Raw genomic sequence first — 7,360 nt, 5'->3', positions numbered from 1 at the left:
ACAGTGTTTCACAGATCTTGGGAACATAGAAAAGCTGATTTTTGTTCATTATAAAACTCATGTGTGTCGTCTCTGTGTATATAATTACACTGCACTTAATCCCACGGCTCAGGAAATGTGGGTCAAGGGCCCTTGTTCCGAGCCCCGAGCGGGAGGGAGGAGACCCGGGGACATCGCGAATTCCAGCCCAAGGCAACGCGGCCGCAGCGTGACGCATTCACATTTGTGGCGTTCCTCCCTGCCCTGTCAGAGGGCCGTCGCCTGAGACGGTTTTGCCAAGTTCAGAGTCGAAGAGTCAAAGTGAGTTTCTGCTCCACTGAGCAGCATTGAGGCATTGGTGCTCATCTCTAAAGCGCACGTGGAGAGCACTGCGATCCCGTCCATCCGAGTTCAATTCCTGGGCACGGCCAACGTCACTCGCGAGTGATACCCGAACCGGTCCTGGACGCCCCCAGCGTCACCAACCCGCACCAACCATTGTGGTGAAGTATGGTCAAATAACAACTCCCTATGACGAACACGGTGTAGAGGCCTTCATCCAGCAGTGGATTGACAAGTCATTTACGTATTGCTCATTTGTTGCTTGATCCACTGCTCGATGAAGGCCTCCCCATGCCCTGTCATAGGGTTGTGTGACCACAATGGTCAATAATGGTTGGTGAGGGGGGATGAGCCCAGGACTGGTTCACATATTACTTATACCACTGTTGCGAGTACTGGTGACAATGACAATAAAGGATCTATATATCTATCAGAAACAAACTTCTGTAAAATTAAAATTGGGTTTAAAATTAAATGTAACCAACAAGGATTGCATTTTACATTTAACACAGTGGCTGAACACAGTAGGCCCAAAGGGACAGCACGTCCAGTTGCCAGCAACAAACAGCACTGCCAACGTTGTAATCGATAATTGTGATACCCGACCAAGAAAATAACGAAATGATAATTGTGCATGTGTTTCATGGATCCTGCCATAGGAATGTGGAATTTCCAGAGCTGACACAAGGCGGTAAACAGCAGCTTAGCGGCGCCTCATGCTTATTTGAGCGAGGAGAAAACGCATTTAACATTTCACCTTTGACTTTCTGAGTAAGAACAAGAATAAACAAAATCTAATTCTAAATTCCTATAAGTGGATTAACTCCTTCTGTAGTAAAGCTCTGGCAGACAATGTCATCCGTCGGCCGGCCGTGGTGCTGGCCACAACCACCCCCTAGTGTGCCCGGTCGCCCTTCATAGGTGCTCGCTGACAACACATGCCCCAACAGTCTGCACGGCTACACGGGGAATTTTTGAGCTCTTAATCGTCGTCATTGTCAGCCATGGTCGAGACTAATAACGGAGTGGCGGTCTGCGAATGGAGCGCCGTCCGAGCGGTGATTAAATCCGTTCGTGTGCAGGTGCCGGGTGGCTCGTGAGATCGCGGGATCGTGATGGCTGGTGGCGGCTTGGTTAGTACGGCATTCATCCAGCAGTGGATAGACCATAACAAATGATGATGACGATTATTTTAAAGCGGGGTGGGTCTTGTGATCTTTGTTGGTGTCTGCTTTAGTATGTGTTATTGTACGTGTTATTACGTGTGTGTTATTATGTGCGTGGGGGGCGCTAGTGCAGTGGTTAGCACACTGCGCCACAAACCCAACGACCCAATTTAAATTCCCGCTCAGGGATAACATTGGTGACGAATATCTGAACCGGTCTTAGGCCTCCCCTCGGTCGGTTCAGCCGTAAATGAGTGCCCGGTGAGTCGCTACTACCGCCCGAGAAGAAACCAGAGAACCCGGAGGAAACTCAGGCAGGACAGTGGGAGAACACACAAGCTCCACTCACACACTCGCATACAACGCTCAATTACTCTCACTCACTCTCACTCTGCCGAACAGGGGGAAAACACAACTCCACTCAGAAAGGCACCCGAGCCAGGAATCGAACTCAGGCCCTTCTTGCTGTCATTCGCGAGCGTCACCACTGCACCGCCACCAGCACCACCACCACGCGGATGAGATAATTGGGTTCGCTGAGCATTGCTCTCCACGCATGGACTCTGCTGTCGCGAGGGTAATTGCTGACCGAGCCCGTGAATCTTGTCCCAGCGGCGCAGAGGAGACACGTGTAGACGGGGACACGTGGGTGCGTGAGACCAAGTCAAGGATTAGTGGCGCAATGATTGTGTAACTCAACACGGCGCCACGGTAATGCGCCAGATCGTCTCCGAGTGCGCGTTGTGTGTGCGCTCGCGTAACAACAACGATAAAGATCCCAAACCGGACTGGTGGTGCAAGTGCGTTTAGCGCTGCGCCACCGCTCCGCCCGCCACGCTCACAGCCAACATCGGTGACCAATGTCTCAACGGCGCCTCGGCCTCCCCCTTGGTCAACTTGGCCTGACATCAGTACCGGGGTAGCGACGGTGGTCTCGGGGTGACCCTCGTGCGCCCTGCCAGCCTCGGTGACTACTCGCGAACACGCTCGAGCGTTAATTCCAGCTGGCAGGAGGTCACGGGACAGACCCAGGTGCCACGGGTTGGCTGAGATGCACCAACTTTGCTCCCACTGTGTCACTTCAGTATAACACGTAGTCGGCTTTCGCGACCAGTATCATTCATAAGAAAGGCTTTTGGGTTAGATCGCGTAAGTATAAATGTGTCGCAACCCACCACCACCCGACACGGCAAATCAGTAAAAAAAATGTGGCACGTTAACGCAAATTAGTTACTTCTTCAGCCCACCGGTGTGTTTCAAGAGTGAATCCACAATATTTAGAATTTGAGTACGACGTTTCGTTGGTAATTACATCCAGCATCTTCGGGCGATTTGCCAGGATAGTGAAGCCATATCACTGCGCTACTCCGCTAGTTTTGTGTTCGTCGCCTCTGCCCAATTACAAAAACAAATACACAAACCCACCGCTTATCGTTTCACAGACTCCTGGGCCAGGTGCTATTAGCGAGCATCTATTAAAGTCGGAAAGTCACACGAGGTGGGTCAGCACCACGCTCAGCCGTTTTTGTCTCCCCAGAACGCACCAGGTTTTAATTTAAGGCTGAATCGACCTAGGGAAGGCCCAGGACCGACTAAAATTATCGCCACTGTTATTAGTCGCGAGTAGGAATCTAACGAATGTCGTCGTGTTCGTAGCGCAGTGCAGCGCTAACCACAACACTACCGCCACCCAGCTAACCGCAGGCACACACGCAGCAAGCACGTAATGGCACGTACACACACACGCGCACACACGTGCGCTAAGACGAGCACTGCACGACCAATTCTCTTAGCCCGGGAATCACAATTACAGGGGCAGGCGTCGAGCCATAATTGCCCAGAGATTTTCCTTGTCTGTAGTTCTTAATTGAGCAGCACGTGGAGCTGTGGTCTCTAATCTCAGGGCACGTTTGTCGGTCTTGTCATCATAATTGCATTGTACTTTTTATTTATTTTATTTCTACTTGTTTTACCCAGGAAAGCCTCGCAGAGTCTCAAGACTCATTTTTCAGGAGGATGCCGCCAAGTTTTTGTTTTGCTGCTGCTGTGATCCCAACTGGGTGAATTGCAGGTAACGTTTCAACATTGGGATGTTTGACCAATGCCAGTTACACTGTGTGAGTTTATTTATTGTTTCCTATGGGAGGATAACGGAGAGCCCAGAGGAAACCCATGCAGAACAGGGGGAGAACGTACACACTCCACAGAAACAGGCACCCGAGTAGGGAATCGAACCCACTCACTTCGTGCTGTAAGATTATCGCTGCGCCACCCTTCCGCCCAACATCACGACTGATCATTGTTATTATCATCATCGCTATCGATATCACAGTCAACATCCTCATCTTTACTTATCAACTTCATCATCATCAATACCGTCATCATTAATATCATCGCCATCATGATTAATAAACGTTGTGACCTCTCATCATCATCATCACTGTCATCATCGTCAGGACATTAATTCTAGATTTTAAGCTTTCATGACTGCAAGGATTTTTCGGTAAAGTCACGTAGGTAAAAAATCAATAGAATAAAATAAATGTAGTTGTTTTAATTTATTTTATTTTATTTATTTTGTACCTACATAACTTTACCGAAAAAAAACAAAGAGTATCTTCAGGACACTTTTTGCCATTTCCCAAATTAATTAAGTGCAGAACCACATTTTAAGTGGTGTCTGGATTGAAGACATCAATTCGCTACTCCACTTCAGCAAAACCGGGTTTAATCACAGTTCAGTCTATGTGTCTCTTTCTGAGTCTATGTGTCTCTGTCTGAGTCTATGTCTCTGTCTGAGTCTATGTGTCTCTGTGTGAGTCTATGTGTCTCTGTGTGTTCTATGTGTCTCTGTCTGAGTCTATGTGTCTCTGTCTGAGTCAGTGCGTCTCTGTGTGAGTCTATGTGCCTCTGTCTGAGTCAGTGTGTCTCTGTGTGAGTCTATGTGTCTCTGTGTGAGTCTATGTGTCTCTGTGTGAGTCTATGTGTCTCTGTGTGAGTCTATGTGTCTCTGTCTGAGTCTATGTGTCTCTGTCTGAGTCTATGTGTCTCTGTCTGAGTCTATGTGTCTCTGTCTGAGTCTATGGGTCTCTGTCTGAGGCTATGTGTCTCTGTCTGAGTCTATGTGCCTCTGTATGAGTATATGTGTCTCTGTGTGAGTCTATGTCTCTCTGTCTGAGTCTCTGTGTCTCTGTCTGAGTCTCTGTGTCTCTGTTTGAGTCTATGTGTCTCTGTCTGAGTCTATGTGTCTCTGTTTGAGTCTATGTGTCTCTGTCTGAGCCTATGGGTCTCTGTCTGAGTCTATGTGTCTCTGTCTGAGGCTATGTGTCTCTGTGTGAGTCTATGTGTCTCTGTCTGAGTCTGTCTCTGTCTGAGTCAATGTGTCTCTGTGTGTTCTATGTGCCTCTGTCTGAGTCTATGTGTCTCTGTCTGAGTCTATGTGTCTCTGTCTGAGTCTACGGGTGTCTGTCTGAATCTATGTGTCTCTGTCTGAGTCTATGTGTCTCTGTCTGAGTCGATGTGCCTCTGTGTGAGTCTATGTGTCTCTGTGTGTCTCTGTCTGAGTTTATGTGTCTCTGTCTGAGTCTGTGTCTCTGTCTAAGGCTATGTGCCTCTGTGTGAGTATATGTGTCTCTGTGTGAGTCTATGTGTCTCTGTCTGAGTCTGTGTGTCTCTGTCTGAGTCTATGTGTCTCTGTCTGAATCTATGTGTCTCTGTGTGAGTCTATGTCTCTGTCTAAGCCGATGTGTCTCTGTCTGAGTCAATGTGTCTCTGTGTGAGCCTATGTGTTTCTGTCTAAGTCTATGTGTCTCTGTCTGAGTCTATGGGTGTCTGTCTGAATCTATGTGTCTCTGTGTGAGTCTATGTGTCTGTCTGAATCTATGTGTCTCTGTGTGAGTCTATGTGTCTCTGTCTGAGTCTATGTGTCTCTGTATGAGTCTATGTGTCTCTGTCTGAGTCTATGTGTCTCTGTCTGAGTGTGACCACTGTGCTTGGGGCTGAAAGTTGGATTGGAACCCAGGATCTCAGCGGTGCCGACTCCGCGCTCTGATCTCCGGGCCATCACATCTCGGAGTTAAATCTCAGCACGGGCAATGGCAGTGGCGGGGACCTCATGACTCGAGCGAGCGGCTCGCCACGATCGGAAGGCCGCAAGTTCAAATTATGGTTGTGGGGGGGGGACTTGGCCCATCATCATCTATCTGTCTGGGGTCGATAAAATAGGCACTACTTTATAGGAACGATCAACAGTGGTTGTCTTATGGACAGATCCTCCGCTCCCACCATAGGAATGTTGAATTTCTACCACTGGCTCAGCAGGGCTGTAAACAGATGACACCAATGCCTCGATGCTCATTTTGAGCAGCAGCAGCAGGAGGAGATCACCCAAAGCAGAAGGTGAACTCGCAACCTTCCAACTGTGAGCCGCTCGCTCTTCCGCTGAGCCACCGCCACCCGCCCAGCCAGTGGCGATGGTGGCGGCTAAGCGTCAACACTTTTTTCATAATTTAAGTATTATATTCTTAGTTCTTTCGGTAAAGTCACGTTGAAGGGAAACAATAAAATAATAAAATATATATAAAACAATAAAAATTATCACGACGTTTCGACCACAACATAAACGGTTGTCATCAGGTGTGTCGGTTATTATTTTATTGTTTCCCTTCAACGTGACTTTACCGAAAGAACTAAGAATATGAATTACTGCAGTCACGAAAGCTTTAAATCAAAATTCAAGTATTCTCATTATTTTGCATTATTATTATTGTAATAATTACTACTGCTCCCCACCTGCACCCGGGCCACGTGCCGCCGCTATCTATACCCCGTACACCTGTACGCGTCGTGCTGGATTAAGGCCTCTCTCTCTCTGGGTGAGTCAATTGCCCTTCGTCGCCAGTGACATCATCGCCACCGCCGCCGCAGTGGCATGGACAGAGACGATGACCGCAGTGGGCGGAACGTGAGGATGAGAAAATACGGAGCTGGGAGACACGGAGCTGAAAAACACGGAGCCGGTAAACACGGAGCTGGGAGACACGGAGCTGGAAGATACTGAGCTGAAAAACACGGAGCTGGATAACACGGAGCCGGGAGACACGGAGCCGGGAGACACGGAGCTGAAAAACACGGAGCTGGAAAACACGGAGTTGGGAGCCACGGAGTTGGGAGACACGGAGCTGGGAGACACGGAGTTGGGAGACACGGAGTTGGGAGACACGGAGCTGGGAGACACGGAGTTGGGAGACACGGAGTTGGGAGACACGTAGCTGGGAGACACGGAGTTGGGAGACACGGAGTTGGGAGACACGGAGTTGGGAGACACGGAGCTGGGAGACACGGAGCTGGGAGACACGGAGTTTGGAGACACGTAGCTGGGAGACACGGAGTTGGGAGACACGGAGCTGGATAACACGGAGCCGGGAGACACGGAGCCGGGAGACACGGAGCTGGGAGATACGGAGCTGGGAGATACGGAGCTGGAAAACACGGAGCTGGTAGACATGAAGCTGGGAGACACGGAGCTGGGAGACACGGAGCTGGGAGACACGGCTCCACCCTCTTCTTCGTCTCTGTTGCGATCTTCTCATGAAACTCACAGGTTGGACCCAGCAAGATAACCCAGCAGACAATTAGCCCCCTCCACTTGCCTGTTGTATCGCATCTCGAATAGCAGTGGGTTTTACACATCCCGTCAGGACGATTTTGTGGAAGTGCAGACTTTAAACAGCATTGATTCATTGATTCAATACGGGCACAACTCTGGACCGGTTTCGACATTCGGTGTCTCATCAGTAGAGTAAGTCCTACTAGAACAAGTGCTAGTAAACTGCCAGATGGAAGCATGTAATTATTATATACTAGAGTATTAT

This window comes from Petromyzon marinus, chromosome 1 (genome assembly GCF_048934315.1).
Source record: "Petromyzon marinus isolate PM22_M1 ecotype Great Lakes invasive population chromosome 1, UKy_Petmar_22M1.pri1.0, whole genome shotgun sequence".
NCBI lineage: Eukaryota > Metazoa > Chordata > Hyperoartia > Petromyzontiformes > Petromyzontidae > Petromyzon > Petromyzon marinus.
Note: the sequence above shows the minus strand (reverse complement) of the source record.